The sequence below is a fragment of the Sceloporus undulatus genome, chromosome 3 (assembly GCF_019175285.1).
Source record: "Sceloporus undulatus isolate JIND9_A2432 ecotype Alabama chromosome 3, SceUnd_v1.1, whole genome shotgun sequence".
Lineage (NCBI taxonomy): Eukaryota > Metazoa > Chordata > Lepidosauria > Squamata > Phrynosomatidae > Sceloporus > Sceloporus undulatus.
In genome coordinates, this window is record NC_056524.1 from 191,534,698 (window position 1) to 191,551,716 (window position 17,019).

General features: G+C 42.7%; 1 protein-coding gene across 3 annotated transcripts in view; it reads left to right on the forward strand.

Annotated features, from left to right (window-relative positions):
• Positions 1-17,019, forward strand: part of CTBP2 (C-terminal binding protein 2) — a 276,513-nt gene that overhangs the window by 130,542 nt on the left and 128,952 nt on the right. Inside the window, exon 1 of one of the 3 annotated variants that reach the window (XM_042460081.1) lies at positions 1,315-1,334. The exons of the other annotated variants lie outside the window; for them this stretch is intronic. The gene's annotated coding sequence lies outside the window, so the exon portion shown is untranslated. Of the gene's footprint in view, positions 1-1,314; positions 1,335-17,019 lie in introns of those variants that run through there. 3 annotated transcript variants of the gene reach the window in all.

Here is a 17,019-nt window from a genome sequence, read left to right on the forward strand (position 1 = left end):
GGGGGCGCGCGGGCGCGCAGGAGGCGCACCTCCTTCTCCTCCTCCGTTGCAGGCCGCGCCAAGCGGAGGAGGAGGCAGAGGTGCCTGCCTGGCTTGGTGCTCCTTGCACGCGCACGCGCCAGGGCAGCAGGCACTGGCAGGCAACCACCCACTGCCTCCTCTGCCTGGCGCGCCTCCGTGCTGGGCACTTTCTTGGGCCCGGGAGGCGGAGGCAGAGGTTGAGGCTGAGGTTGGTGGCTGCCTGCCTACTGCCTTGACGCTGTCTCCCAGGCCCCAGGGAAGGCTTGGAAGCGGCGTCCTCCAAGCCTTCCCTGGGGCTTGGGGGATGCTGTCTCCCAGGCCCCAGGGAGGCCTTGGAAGCGGCGTCCTCCAAGCTTTTCCTGGGGCTTGGGGGACGCTGTCTCCCAGGCCCCATGGAAGGCTTGGAAATGGCCTCCTCCAAGCCTTCCCTGGGGCTTGGGAGACGCTGTCTCCCAGGCCCCAGGGAGGCCTTGGACAAGGTTTTAAAATGTAGTACCTTTTTTAAAAAATTTCCCCCCCCAAAAAAAAGGTCCTACATTTTAAAACCATCTCCTACATTTTTCCCGGTTTGGAGGCCCTCAGGGATGGCAACCCTACCTGTGAGCAGAGGCCACTATCATTGAAATTTGGATATGTAATGGGATATGAACTTTGAGGTCCTTACCCCCATTTCATTATTTCTTTGGTGGTTATCAAATGTCCCCATGTATTTGAGAGTGTCTTAACACTTTACACGTGATGGTGGTGGTGGTGGTGGTGAGAACAAGGAGTGGTGGCCACAACCTTCTTACTCACTGTTTGCCTTTGAAGTAGGCAAATGGTAGCAATGATGAGAAATAAGAGAAGAGGCAATAGCAGTTGTGACAATGGAAGTGAGGTGGGAAGAGAGGGGGCCATTAATGGTATCTTGCTAATGGGCCCTCAGAAACCCGGAGATTATAACACTCTATGAAAATAAGTTAAGATCTAGAAAACTGAATCATAAAGTATCAGAAACCATAATAATATCAAGTACTATGACTGCTGCTGGTGACCATTTTGGAAGAATACAAACACATTTTCATTGAGTTGGAACAGAAGAAAAGAGTGGGTTGAGCCTACACACTTAAAGAGGGACAGATGGGTGGCAGTCGGCTTTTGTTGGCGAGGAAGAGAGAGAAGTTTTTCTTAGACATAGAGAAAGGGAAGCACACAGCAGGGGACCAGTCAGGATTCTAGTAATAGCAGCAGGGAGCAGGCAACAGTGCTGCTTTAAGCCTGATTTCATTAAATAGATGGGAGATGTCAAGATACGTGAGTGAAGAACCCCAAAGGTATTTGGGTTGGAAGGAGGGAAATTAAACAGATTAACCAGGGAGGGAGAGAGAGAGAGAGAGATTGTCACTACTTAGCTGTAGTTTCTTTGTGATAACTTAAAGGTTGCTAATGCTTAAAAGAGCCCCAAGGGTCCAAAACTAATAAATATATGTGCAGGCAGGTCCAGCTTTCAGTCTTAAAACTCTGAAGAGTTTGTAGACAGGTTAAGAAAATGTATGTTTGCTTGTTCACTAAACAGCTGTGTGTGTGTGTTGAGTGTATGATTTTGTCAACAAATGATTCCCTTCCATCTGTTTTGAATTTATTAACAGTAAAGTTGTTTTCGATGTTTGGCTTTCTGTTTTTGGTTGTTGGGTTTTTGTTTTCTTTTTTTGCATTTTTCCATTTGTCTTTAGTACCATAGTTTGAACACGTTTGCTGAAAATTAGCTCCCTTCACACACATTCCTTAAATCTCATTTCTGTGAAGCCGTCAATATAGGAATCCAAGCCATTATGTAGAGAAGGTTATATTTGCTCTTTTTCTGAAATTACAGGAGACCTTCTAGCAGCATTTTTGCACTCTCCTTCCACACACAAATATCTGGCTGCACTGGGACTTTAATTATGAAGTCCTATTTTTCTCAAGTGCCTGCTTCTTTCCTGTAGAATCATAGAAAACCAGAGCCATAATGGTCTGTTATGCCGGTGATCCATGGAATAATGCATCCCCAAGTAGTAGCCATTAACTTCTATAGTGGCACTGATTTGTGCATTAAAGGGACCCCTAGTAGGTGTTTCTAGAGGAAACCATAACAGCTCTATAGGAGCCTTCACACTTCATTGCTTCAATAATCTGTATATTTTGCAATATGGGGACACAACTAGGCTTTTGGCACACAATGGAACATTATGGCTGTAGATGAGTTGTCATAGGTTCAGGTTTAATAATCGGTGGGCTTTTTAGAATCCCAAAATAGCTTTGATATGGCAGGCGGAAGAAATGTGCACATTGTACAGCCTATACAAAACGCAGAGGAAAGTTGCTGATTAAAAAAAGGAAAAGCTTATATTAACTCCTGGTTGAAGCACAAAAGGCTAGGATGCCTCCAAGCATTTTAGATCTCTAGTAAATTTTGTCCAATTATTTCAAAGGTGGAAATATGGAGTCAATATATTCTCTTCTATCAGTATTATGATGCTGCAAAGTTTTACATTTAAATGATAGTCACAATATTTTTAAGAGTTTCAGTATTCTGGAAAAAGGACAGTGTTTTAAAATGATCCCCTAACCATAAAATGAAAGAAACCGTAACACTCTGAAATGTGGCATTATAAAGGTAAAAGATTCTGGCTACCACATGTGCTTCCATGGTGCAGATATATTTTTTGCTAGATTTTAACATAAGCATCTCCCTTTACTTCAGTGAGTTTGTCAGTCACATGCAAGAGTACATTTTAGTAATCTGTTGAATCTCAGCCAAATGCTCCATCCTGTTGTAGAACTGAAAACAATATGTGATTAATTAACAAAATTCATGGAAAACTTTGAATACTAGGTTGACTTGTATGGACAGTAAAATTGTTTTAGAGACAAGATTATGTTCTGTGCAACAAGAGGAAGAAAAACTAAGTTGTGTTGCATCCCCTTGAATGAATGCATATAGATACTTATTGTATTATATTTATTTCAAGGTGACTGCATGAATACATGTCTCCATCTTGCAGTGGGCTTTACACAGGTATCTTCTCTGAAACTCCATCTCTGGATGGGATCTTGGGTCTTGGGCTGTGAAAAGGTAAAATGGGAACTAGGTTTGATGCAATATAAGTACTATATAGACTCATGTACAGTATTTTGGTCAAAAACTGGCCCAAAAAACCTGGATTGACTTATCCATGGGTCAATGTAAGTACTGTACTTTAACTGGGTTTTTTTTAAAGGAACCATCCCCTTGTAAAAGGCAAGAGTGTAATCTATCATGGAAGCACTGATCAACCATCCATTCTCTCATCCACCCAGTTATATAAGCAGTTATGCCTGCCAGAATTTTCTAAGTTCTTTGGCATTGTTTTCCTTTCCTTCATCTTCTAACTACTAAGGAAGATCAAGGAAGAAAGTGCAAAGTAAGGTTTATAGTTGAACATAAAGAAAACAAAAATAATGACCATGGAGAATTTATACAAATTCAGCCTAGACAATGAGGAAATAGGAATAGTAAAGGAGTTCTCATACTTAGGATTGAACACTGATTGGAACGGAAACTGCAATCAAGAAATCATAAGATTAAGAATGGGGAGGGCTATGAAAGAACTAGATAAGATTTTAAAATATAAAGATATACAATTGAGCACAAAAGTTAAAATCATACAAGCCATTGCTTTCCCTTTTACCATGTGTGGATGCGAGATCTGTATAGTTAAGAAAGCGTATAGAAAGAAAATCAGTTCATTCAAAATGTGGTGCTGGAGATGAGTGCTAATGATACTATGGACAGCCAAGAAGTCAAACAAATGGGTGCTAGCACACATCAAGCCTGAAATTTCCCTGGAGGCAAAGATGACTAAACTGAGACTGTCATACCTTGGCACATCATGGGAAGGCACAACTCATTGGAAAAAAACAATAATGCTAGGAAAGGTGGAAGAAAGCAGAAAGAGAGGAAGGGCACATGGGCTCTGTTAGGGAGGTTACGGGTATGCGTTTACAGGAACTGTGCAGAGCAGTGGAGGACAGAAGGTCTTGGAGATGTCTCATCCACAGAATCGCCATGGGTTGAGATTGACTTGAGGGTGTATAACAACAACAAAAATATTCATGAATATACATGACTGTGTGAACGAAAATACACAAGCTAAACAAACAAATTATTTTTATTCATACGCTGAATGGGGGAGGGAGTGATGTCCTCATGTAGATATAAAGGATCACAAGTGTAAGTTTGAGAACCACTGACTTAACCATTCAGCAATTAGTTTGAGGGACCGACTTTATTGTTGCAGAGTGGCTGTGATGAGAGGGAAAGTGAACTAGTTTTTCATTTCCTTTTCCTTGCTCTAGAAATGCTCCTCTTTACCAAAGGATAGGGAATTCCTTACACTCAAGTGTCATATCCTCCCCAACAGAACTCTTGCTCCCAAGCATATTCACAGTGACTATGAGAAATGTGACCCCTTGGGGGGGGGGGTGTCTCTCCCTTGTGGGCTATCCTTCCCTTTGAAAAAAATAAGGGGGTTTGTCAAAAAAACAGTTTCTGGGATTGGTTGCTTCAATCAAAACTGGGCTGCAGGACACTTAACCCTTCCCCAGCCTGGCATACTCGCAAAAAAGAAACAGAAGGTGAATTGGAAACCATTTCTGGTTGGGATTTTGGCTTATTTTTATTTGCTTTTATGCCCAAGTGCACCCTTCAAGAGACCAAAACTGCCTCCCAGGACTTCCCTGTCATACAGGGAAAGGTGATTATGAAGACCATTGCTTGTGGGAACGGTTCCTTTTGTACTAGCCTCCTGGATAAGGAAGTTTATTCTGTCCTTGTCCTGGCCAGATATATGTCAGGAACTGGAAAGTAGAAGGAGGTCTCAAAGGAATGCTTCTGGTGGCATCCCCTACCCCATCCTCTGTCATCTACTTAGTTATCTTTTTGGGCCGCAGCTCCCAGAATCTTCAGCCAGCAACAGAGCCAGCTTTCTCTATACTTATCGCATTACAAGGAACTCACTCAGGATATCTTGCCTGGAAAGCTCAAAAAACCTGGGACCACCACAGATGAAATGTATTATTTTATCACTTAAGCACATACAGTGGACCCTTGTTATACGCTGGGGTTTGGTTCCAAGATCCCCCGTGTATAACAAAATCCGTGTATGCTTGAATCCGTGTATAAAAAATCCATGTATAAGAAGGGCCGACTGTAACTCCCCTTCCAGAGAACTGTTAAAGCACTTTCTTCATTGATACTAATCAGTGCATGGCAAGCCAAACCCTCCCTTCCCTCTTTTAATTTTCCTTTTTGCTCAGCAAAATTTACATCATCTCCAGAAGAAAGGAACTATATTAAGTAACACAAATTCCTTCAGGCTATTTTGTTTCAAGTTGCTAAACTAGTGCATGTAGATGAAATCCCTTTCAGTCTGGTTTGTAAGCAGGAATATGAAGCAAAAAAAGCTAATTGTGACTGCCAAATATACTCTATAAGAATGAGAGATGCCTACTTAATGTATATAATTTTTGATGGAAGGAAGGGCCTTGTGTGTGTAGGGGGTAGTCTATGTATGACATGTGGAGAGTTAGGCATGCTGAATTAAGGAGAAAAATGTGCAGCATTGTGAAAAACGCTCAAATGACCAGTGAATGAGTGGTTTCTCTATTGGCAAAGCAGATAACAACTGTGATAAATTGTCCCTTCCTCCCCACCATTTTCTTTCCTTTCACAAGCAAACAGGATCTGTATGACTATTTATTTCCTAGCGTTAAAAAAGACGAAAGAATCAGTAGGCTTATCAAGACAGACTGTGTGAGAGAGTACACTTCATTTCTTGACAACTGCTGGTTTCTATTTGACCCATCAAACCTACCATTATTCATGGTAATATTCAGCACTTGTAAGCACACTGTATGAACTACACTAGAACAAATGATCCATGCATAGAGTGTTTTAAGATTGGAACTAGGGAAAATTACTTTTTTGGACTACAACTCCTAGTCGGCTTGGCCAGCCCAGTGAAAAATAAATTTTCAGTACTCTGTTTAAGCTATTCTGTTTTCCTGAAATCATTTCCTTGCTTGCTTGTATTTAATGTAAACTTCTTCATTAAGAAGAAGTTGTAACCAAAGGAGGAGGAGGAAGAGTTGTTGTGTGCCTTCAAGTTGTTTCTAATATAATATGGTTTTCTCAGCAAGATTTGTTTAGAAGAGGTTTTGCCTTTCCCTTCCTCTAAGGCTGTGAGACTCTGACTTGCCCAAGGACATTGGCTTAAAGTTGGGCTGGGCACCCTGTGTTTTGTGGCAACAATTTTTGAAGCTTGTTAGACAACTCCACAATTATTGGAGCCTTGCTGGTGAATGGAGTTGAGGATTACTGAAAGCCTAGAAGCTTGACTTTACATATGATGACAACTTGATTTAATCTTGGTTTTTATATAATATAATATAATATAATATAATATAATATAATATGGATGTGAAATAGCCACTCTGGAACCTGAGATCCTGTTCTCCTGGATATGATTTATGGATCCCCCAAGAGGGTACTTGCAAGATTAAGTGTAAGTGGCCGTGTTTTGTCAGAGGAGCTTTGACTGTATATTCCAACATGGCTGGAGGTTAGACTGGATGATCCTTTTAGTCTCTTCCAATTTTCTAATTTTCTGAAGAGCAAAATGGTGGTATGGACCACCACCACCACCACCACTATCTCCGTAGGTTTGAATCGTCATTGCTATTTTTTCATGGTCTGCTCCAGGGTTGTACATTTAAAAGCTTAAAAAGTACACCTACAGTTACTTGGGCAAAGATAGGATCCTGCATACTGCTTCATAGCTAAGGGAAATAACTGTGCCATTTGGAGTCCTTTCCTTTAGCATCTTAAGACAGATTGACTGCATGTTTGGTATTCATTAATAATAAGAGAAAACTACTGTATCTGACTATAAGTGGCCCTGGCTTATCTTTTTGACAGTTCGAAAGTTCAGCTTTGCTTTCTTCATCCCTGAAAGAGCGATAACAGCGTTAACCTTCATTTCAGGAAACAGATAATAGTGCCGTGATACTGTTTACAGTTTTTCCATGGTTAATCATTTTTAGAAAAAAAAATTAAAAAATGTAATCTGCTGCCTTTGTGATTAACAGTGGATGTTTTTTGTTGCATCTGGGGGTTGGGAGGTACATTACTACGGATATTGCAGCACAGACTGCATGCTTTATAAGTATTTAACAACATTCTTTTTATGTCTCATGGCCATTTATTCTTACTCCTCCATCCCCTTTACTATGCATAGCATATGGAAAGGCTGAGAAGTAACAATTATAAAATGGAAGGTGACAGAAAATGCTTCTTTTATTTACTTTTTTTAGCAATTGCAGATGAGTTTTGCTCATGTAGCTCACATGTTGTGGGTAAGCTACACTGTAGTGTGAACTGCCCTCTAATGGCCAAATTAGTGTATGGCACAGGTTACAATTGTAGCCTTTCCTAGTGACTTCTCTACTGCAATAAATCAGGGCAGAGATCAGTTTGAAACTTGAGAGTCAAAAGAAACTTGACTTGTGGGAGAGGCAAAAATTCAGAATAATATTTTTGGAAATTCACTTTCAAGATAAACAATAGCATTCACAGACCTGCAAACATTAATGCCTGTTGTGCTGTAATAAAATAAATAAATCAAGAAAATATAAAAAGTTTTATTAATTATTTTTTTTAATTTTTAATTGTTAGTAATGTTCTGCTTCCATAAAGGACTTCCCATAAAGTAATTAACTAATTTGTACAGTTACTACAGAGAGAAAGGGTGTTTTTTAAACATGCAAATACTACTTGTCTTGCAATATCGCTTTAAAAAACAACTATCACCATACCAATGGGTACCAATGGGATGTGGTGGCTCAAGTGGTTAAGACACTGACTCTATTGATTGCAAGATTGGCAGGTTGGCAGTTCAAGGCCCGGGTGCCGCATGATGGAGCGAGCTCCCATCACTAGTCCCAGCTTCTGTCAACCTAGCAGTTGGAAAGCATGCACATGCAAGTAAATAAATAGGTACCACTCAGGTGGGAAGGTAAACAGAATACTCTTTGATCATGCTGGCCACATGATCAAAGAGTACTCTCTGACAATGCTGGCTCTTCGACATATCACACTCTTTACTTTCCACCATGCTCCTGTTGCCCCAGAATTACCAGTCTGCGACAGGACCCTCCTGGTGGGATCATGGATGGCACTTTTAAAGGGGAACGCTTCTGTTTTTGTCATGGAAGCATTCTCGTAAATGTTTTTAAAAGGTCCCTTTTTTAATAACGATTTAATCCATTATTTAAAAAGGGCCCTTTTTAAAACAATTATGAGAACGCTTCCATGACAAAAATGGAAGCATTCTCCTTTAAAAGCGCCATCCATGATCCCATCAGGAGGCTCCCGTCGCAGATCGGTGACGCTGAGGCGACAGGAGCATGGTGGAAGGTAAGGATTGTGATAAACCCCTTAGTAAGGGAGATGAGCACCGCCCCCTATGATTGGACATGACTTGACAACCTTGTCAATGGGGAACACCTTTACCACCATACCAAGGGCACAGCATCCCTGACTAATATATGAAGTATACTCACTACTGATGAATGGATAAACTGGTTGCAGTATGTCTATCTTCTGAATCTGCACTGTTTATGTATCTCTCACCTACAATGCAGGGCTGAGGAACTGGTGGTTCTCCAGTTCCTATCAGACTCCGCCTGAAGCATAATGGAATAGTTCTGGGGTTTACTGTGAAATACAAAGCAAGCAAGCCTGGAGAAAACACCTACTGGTAATCACAGCTTATGGAATACTGTAGGGAGGCCTATATGGGAAAGTATATAACCTAGAGACTGGAGGTTTGGAGAGTTAAATAGATGCAGGATGAGGTAGAGTTAGGGCAATCAGAAATAGGGTGAAAACTGGTTGGGAGAAGGGTAATGGATAAAATCACAACTGGGTTTTAGGGAGCTGAGAATGTAGAAATTCAGGGAGAAGTGTTACTTTCAAACTGAGGCTTTCCTGTGTATTGTGTACAGAACTAGCATAAGGATAGTTGCATATTTTATTTGTTATATAATATACTTGTAAACCTACTGGGTGACCTTGAGCAAATCACAGTTTCTTAGCCTGAGAAGATGGCAGTGGCAAACCTCATCTGAAAAAACTTACCAAGAAGACCCCAAGATAGGGTCACCTTAGATTTACCATAAGTTGGAAACAACTTGAAGGCAAACAACAGTTTTATTTATTATTACTAATAATAAATAAATAAAATCTTTATTTATATCCCGCCCTTCCAAAAAGATCAGGGCGGCTTACAGTAATGCAACAAGTGCAAACAGATACAGGTTAAAAACATCAAACATTAAACAATATGCAGTCTAAAAACAATAGCAAAAGCCCCGTTAGCCCATCCTCATGGCCACGGAAGAGGAGGGAGGCCCACAGGATATTTAGTCGGGGAATGCCTGCTTGAATAGGAAGGTTTTAAGGTCCTTCCTAAATTGGGCCAGGGTGGTAGATGAGCGAAGCTCCGTGGGCAGCGTATTCCAAAGGGCTGGGGCAGCTGTGGAAAAGGCCCTTCTAGAAGTAGAAGCTAACCTAGCCCCAGGCACCTTCAGCAGTTGCTGCCCAGATGTTCTGAGGGTGCGAGGCGGATTGTACGGGGAGAGGCGGTCCTTTAGGAATCCTGGGCCCAAGCCATTTAGGGCTTTATAGGTAATAACCAACGCCTTATATTGAGCTCGGAAGCGAATGGGCAGCCAGTGAAGATCTTTAAGCACAGGTGTTATGTGGCTGGTCCTGGATACGCCAGTGACCAGCCGGGCTGCCATATTCTGTACCATTTGAAGCTTCCGAGTTTGGTATAAGGGTTGCCCCATGTAGAGTACATTGCAGAAGTCCAATCTCGAAGTTACCAGAGCATGTACAACAGTTTCTAGGTCCCTCCGGTCCAGGTATGGGCGCAGCTGGCGAATCAGCCGAAGCTGATAACAAGTGCTCTTGACCGTCGCATTCACCTGAGCAGTCAGGTGGAGCGACGAGTCAAGAAGCACCCCCAGACTGCGCACGGAGTTCTTCACAGGGAGCGTGACCCCGTTCAGGACAGGTGGAACCACTGCCATTCCTGGACCGGGGGAACCTATCACTAGTACCTCCATTTTCTCTGGATTTAGTTTGAGTCGGTTTTTCCTCATCCAGCCCATTACTGACTCCAGACAGGCCACGAGAGGAGAGACGCCATCCCCAGTCACTGCATCAGTCGGGGACATAGAGAAAATAATTTGGGTGTCATCAGCGTACTGATAACCCCGCGCCCCATGTCTCCGGATGATCTCTCCCAGCGGTTTCATGTAAATGTTAAATAGCATGGGAGACAGAATGGCTCCTTGAGGGACCCCAGTTTTAAGGGCCCGCTCGTCGGAGCACACGTCTCCCAGCTGCACCATCTGGGACCTCCCAGAGAGGTAGGATCGGAACCACTGGAGCGCAGTGCCCCCGATTCCCACCTCAGCCAGGCGTCCCAGAAGGATACCATGGTCTATGGTATCGAAAGCCGCTGAGATGTCCAAGAGCACCAACAGGGACACGCTTCCCCTGTCGACGCCCAGACGGAGATCATCGACCAAGGCGACCATGGCCGTCTCAACCCCATGACCCGCCCGGAAGCCAGTTTGAAATGGGTCCAGATAATCCGTTTCATCCAAGACCGTCTGAAGTTGGATCGCAACCGCCCTCTCGATCACCTTCCCCAAGAATGGAAGCAGCGAAACAGGCCGATAATTGTTATGTACCAGGGGGTCGAGGGAGGGCTTCTTTAGGATTGGTTTTACAATGGCCAATTTTAGATCCGATGGAAATCGCCCGTCCCTCAAAGAGGTGTTAATTATCCGGTGTAACAAGGACATTACCACCGGTCCCCCCTGGGCCGCTAACCAAGAGGGGCAGGGATCAAGAGAGCAGGTTGTTTTCCGAACACTTCCGAGGATCTTGTCCACATCCTCGGTACTCACCAACTCAAACTGATCCAGAATAACATAGTTCGCGGAGGCTCTGGACACTTCTACCCTAGGCTCTGCCATAATATCGGCGTTCAGACCTTCGCTTATACGAGAAGTTTTATCCACGAAAAAGTCATTGAACAAGTCACAGCAGGCCTTAGAAGGTTCAAGGATCTGGTTCAGGGCGGGAGGGAGCTGAGTTAGCTCCCTGACCACCCTGAACAACTCTGCCGGACGTGACTCTGCGGACGCAATACGAGCACCATAGAACGAATTCTTTGTTGCTCGTATTGCCTCTCCGTAGTCCTTTAACAGTCGGTCTAGGAGAGTCTTGTCGTCTAAGCAAAGGTGTTTCCGCCAACGGTACTCTAGCCGTCGCAGAACCCGCTTCCTCGCCCGGAGATCTTCCGTATACCAGGGCTTACGATTGGAAGCGGGCCTGAGAGGACGCTTGGGAGCGATTCTGTGTATAGCCCCAGAAAGACCGGTATTCCAAATACCGGTAAGGGCATCAACAGAGTCGCCGTCATCTCCAACCGTGAGCCCCTCTAAGGCTTCCTGGAACCTCTCAGGTTCCATCAGCCTTCGAGGGTGGACCATCCTAACTGGTCCACCACCCCCGGGGGGGATCTGGGTAGAAGCCTTGATTTTTGCCTCTACCAGGAAATGATCCGTCCATGACAAGGGGGAAATATTAGCAATTTCCGCCCACGGATTTTCCGCATCCGAACAGAAGACCAAATCGAGCGTATTACCCGCGCAATGCGTGGGACCCTGTATCAGCTGGGACAGGCCCATGGCCGCCATGGTCTCCATGAATTCCCGAGCCGCACCGGATGGAACATAGCTGGCCGTGAGGGAGATGTTGAAATCGCCCAGGACAAGAAGCCTGGGCGTCTCCAACATCAGCTCAGCGACCAGCTGTGTCAGCTCGTTAAGGGAGTCCGCTAATGCACGGGGTGGCCGATACACTAACAGAATCCCCAGACTGTCCCTAGCCTTTAGGGTCAGGTAAATACACTCGATGTAGGAGGTCTGTCGGATGTGGTTCCTGGTGAGGGGCACGGTGTTCCTGTGTACCAAGGCCACACACCCCCCCGCCCACCTAACCTGCGCTGGTCCTTCACCGAGAACCCAGCAGGTAGGGCCTGAGCCCACACAGCATCCCCTTCAGGCCCCAGCCAGGTCTCGGTAATGCAAGCCAGGTCACACTTAGAGTCCTCCAGTCCTCCTCTAGTTTTATTTTCTCCAACTGCTTTGCCACACTGGACCCACTGGTTAGCACAGCCATTTGTCTAGGATAGTGGCCACCCTGAGGCCCAAGTACCAGGGCCAGAGAAGAATATTGACAATAAAAGGGTAAGGTACATGAAAGGAGCCAAGAATTGGAACTGGGGTGGGCAGCAGCCTCTGTAGGGTTTTGTCACCATTACCTCCTTCTGCAATGGTGTCAGATATCTGACATAAAACAATGTTGTATTTATGATGTTTAAACAAGTATTGTGCAGATGTATTCTAAATTAAGATTCTTAGAATTATAATGTTTTCTTTCTTCTGGCCAGCATTAATGAAGATTCAGAGATGCTTACTGTTAAGATTACCCAGCAATGTAATCTGCTTTCTTTTCCTGTCAGTTTTGTACATGGTGATTCTCTACGATGGGCATTTGTTTTAGAAGTTTGGTGTTTTGATTAGTAATTTCTGGGCCATATGTGTGTTTTATCAGCCAACACTTAATGGGAAAGAATATAATAGGATAGAATGGGATAGAATGTACAGTGCGCCCTTGCTTTACGCGGGGTATCCATTCCGGACTCCCCCGCGTAAAGCAAATTACACGTATGCTTGAGCTACATTTAAATGAATGGGGCTCATGCACGCGGCGACACACCATGGGCACGTGCCCCATGAGTCCCTATGGGACACGCTGCCCCTTCCTCCCCGTGCGGCTTTCAGCATATGCTGAAAGCCGTGTAAAGCATGCCTGCATATGACGCAGGCACACTATAATAGGAACTAGCATCGTTCTGGATCCTACTACATTCTGTCTCACTCCTAGAACTGTATAAATATGTTTTATACCATACCATAAATATGTTTTATGCCATGGATGAGGAAGGTGATATATTCTCCACTGTTGTTTCATGATGCAGAATCCACAGTAGCCACAGTCCTGAAGTCAAGACACTTGAGTATTTTCCAGTGTGTACTGCCTTTCTCCATCTTGGCCCACTGGTTTTCAAACACTGTATTTTTGAGTAAACACTTTCCAGTGAGACTTGGAAGCAAGTTGTGGCTGGTTCAGTCTAAACACAAGTCCTTAGTTTAGCATTATATGCAAGAGCTTTGAGCTCCCTTAATTGTTCTCTCTGCTTCCTTTTTACTCCTGTATGCAACAGTTCTCTGTTGACAACAATCCACTGAACTTTATCACACGGGGACTTATGTGCTTTCATCCCCAAAATGGTTAAAGTGTTGGCATCCTGGAAAAGCAAGCAATTTCACTAATGCTTATAACATACAGAGCACAACAATGGGTAAAAAGAACATTACTTATGCAAGAAAGTGGGTAGAAAGTGAATTTGGGTTTCAGACAGATGATGACAAATCCCGTTGCTAGCTTGGAAATAACTTTTTTGCACATGCTCCAAACTGTCATTTCCACATGTATATACACACACATGCTGGAAGGAAGGGAAACTGGGGAAGAAAATACTCTTTGCCCCAGAAGCTATTTCAGAGGAAGGCAGGTTGAGGTTTCCCTTTGAAATCTTCCACAAAACCACACACACACACACCCCAGAGGGAAAGAGGTGGTGGCTGGTCTTTAAACCTGCCTGATTTTAGCAAGGGCTGAAACTCCCAGATGCCCTCCTTTTCCAGGATATATCCTCCATTTCTCCCTCCTGTACAGGAGGAATTCCAAAACGTCCTCTCTCTGCCTTCTGCCACCAGCTGTCCCCTTAGACTTAAAGCTTAGAGGCTGCAGAGGAGGAGACCAGCCCCGCAAGGGAAAGAGGTGTGTGTGTTGTGTGTATATCCCTTTAAGAACAAGGCTGCCTCTTGCTCCTGGGAAATCTGGGAAATCCCAGGAACCCTAGGAAATCTGGGAACAGGGAGAATCCAGCACATGGTTTTCAGACTGCAGCAATTACATGAACAAAGCAAATTTGTAAATGAGCTGGAAATAAAAATACGATATTTTTGTGAAAATGCCTAGTCCCTGATTCACCTTACTTTCTGTTTGGAGTCTAATCCGTTTGTGCACAGCATCATCTGAAAAGCAATTGCAAAATTGTCCCTAATGCCATGGATGGCCTTGCATTGTGACCAGTTTACCCTTCCAATTTTCCTCTTGTGATAAAGTCCACTGTTTACCATTACATCTGAACCAAAAACCAATACAAGTTGTGTCTCCCTTATCCAAAATGATTGGGACCACAGTTGTTTCAGATTTCAGATTTTAATTTTTTATTTTGGAGTATCTGTATTAGAGTATACACACAGATACATGAGATATCTTGGAAATGGGGACCATGTCTAAATACAAAATCCATGTATGTTTCGTATATGCCTTATACAAAAATTATCTGAAGGTAACTTTTAATATAATTTTGACCATGAGTATTTTTAATTTCAATAATGTTATGCATGAAACAAAGATTGTGTACACTCAACCATCAGAATGCAAATGTCACTTACCCCAGCTGTCCATGAAAAAAGCTTTTTGGCGGGAGGGGGAGTATTTTAGATTTTGGAATTCCACATAAAGGAGACTCAAACTATATTTATATTTTCAGTGGAGCAGATCAAGAAAGTTATAGATTACCGCACTGTGGTATTACCTAGAATTTATCCTTTTGAGTTAATACCAGATGGTATCATTACACTAGGATTGGAGGTACATCTCCTTCAAAATACTGTACTATTGCTAATATAGATATAGGGAAAGTTAGCCACATGCAGCCCCATGACCATTTTTCAGAGTACTCAAGGGTCCCCAGCCCACTTCATATTTGTGCTTAGTTTCGTTTTGTTTTTTAAAAAAAATTCTGCCCCAGTGGAGCCAATAGTGTGTGTGTCTCCCTCCCATGATCTCTCAGCTGGACATTTCACTACATTAGGAAGTCTTTGGGGAGGAGTCTCACTCTTTTTGGTTATTTACAGGGGGCCCCTCCCAAAAAACCCAGCTGCCTCTCTAAGACTGGATGATAGAAAATCTAGGAGACTTTCCAGCCACCAGCAGTCAGAGGGCAAGCCCTCTTAAGATCCTGGAGTACTGGATTGGAAGTAAGGTTTGGCCAGGCTTGGAATATGTGAGGTAGGATTTTAAGACGATCCCAAAGAAAGCCATTTGGCAAGGGGAAGTCTTCCAGAACCTCTGGGAGGTGTTATTTGCCATTTGGGAAAGTGACATTTTAAAAAATGACAATAAAATGAGGTATAGCCTTTTTGGTTGCCCCAGGGGCCAGTATGGCACTCCATGTCAGTTACTCATCTCTGTGGTCCAAAACACACTGCAGAAACAATCCAGTTGGAGACTGGATATAGAATGCTTGAAAATGCTATGTGTTTTAGAGAAAGAGATGTTGTTTTCATTGGTGTTGGAAATAAATATTAGCTTTATTCAGGAGATTTTATTATATAGTGTGTGTATTCTGCTTAAAAATAAAAACAAGTTCCAAGAAATGTGAAAGTATGAATGTTGAATTTAGGGGCATCTAGTGAAGATAAACTGTGAAATTCAGGAAAGAGAAAACTCAAAAAATTAGATTGTGCTTTATAGATTAACCAGTGGAAAATTGCATTAATGTCAATATTTAAAATCTTTTCAGACTTAAAACTAGGTTTGTTCCAATCAAAATTGATGCTTTTTGTGTGTTGGATACTGTTATGCCTTTTCAGAAAGAATATGTCTTCTTCAACTGAATGTTGACAGTGTAATGTAGATAATGCTTTCTTGTGGCATATGATGTGCACATGTTTAGTGATGACCTTTTTTTTTTAGTGGATGAATGTATTTTGTATTGGAAAAAATATTTGGTATTTCTAGATGCACATATTACTTTCATTTATATTCCTGTGATGTTAAATTTAACTGAGCGTCAAAGTTGTTTAATCTTGCAAGCTTTTACTGTTGCAGAGACTTATGCTTCATAGTTTGAAAGGTAAATATTCACCATTCATTATTCAATTGATAGAAGATGCTTTAGCTATGCATGAACTTTTTTTTTATTGATGGCAGTTTCACAAAAAGGTAACTTTGGAAATATGATCAGTTTATATGAATGTATATGGATATCCCTTATTAATATCCTGTACATTCCTCCCCTTTCTTCCTTTCTTTTCTTTATCGTTTTGGATTTTTAAAAAATATATAATCCAAAATGTAAATAGCCAATTCATTCTTTTAAGGAAAGAGAAAGAAAGTCTCTCTCTCTCTCTTTTGCATAGTTCATAGTGCAATTATTGAGCCTGCTTCTACATGATATAGTGATTGCTGCCAGCTTAGGTTGTGTAAATTGGATTAAACAAAGGCCTGAAGAATCAGTTTTTCAACAACTGCTAATCATGATAGATGTATATTATCTTCACCATCAGAGACAGTTGTTGTGAGCCTTCAAATCATTTCAAACTTATGGTGACTCTAAGGTGTGTTATCACAGGGTTGTAAAGTCGAAGGCTTTCATGGCCGGCATCCATAGTTTTTTGTGGGTTTTACTGGAACATGGCCACATAGTCCGAAAAACCCACAAAAAACTATCACAGGGTTATTGTTGGGTTTTGTTTTTTGCAAGCTTTGCTCAGAGGACATTTGCCTTTACTTCCCTCTGAGGCTGAGAGTGTGTGACTTGCCTAAGGTCATCCAGGAGGTTTCCATGGCTGAACAGGGATTCAAACCCATGGCCTAGCCCAACACTCAAACCACTACACCGTGCTAGCTCTCAGTCAGAGACAATGCATCTCCCC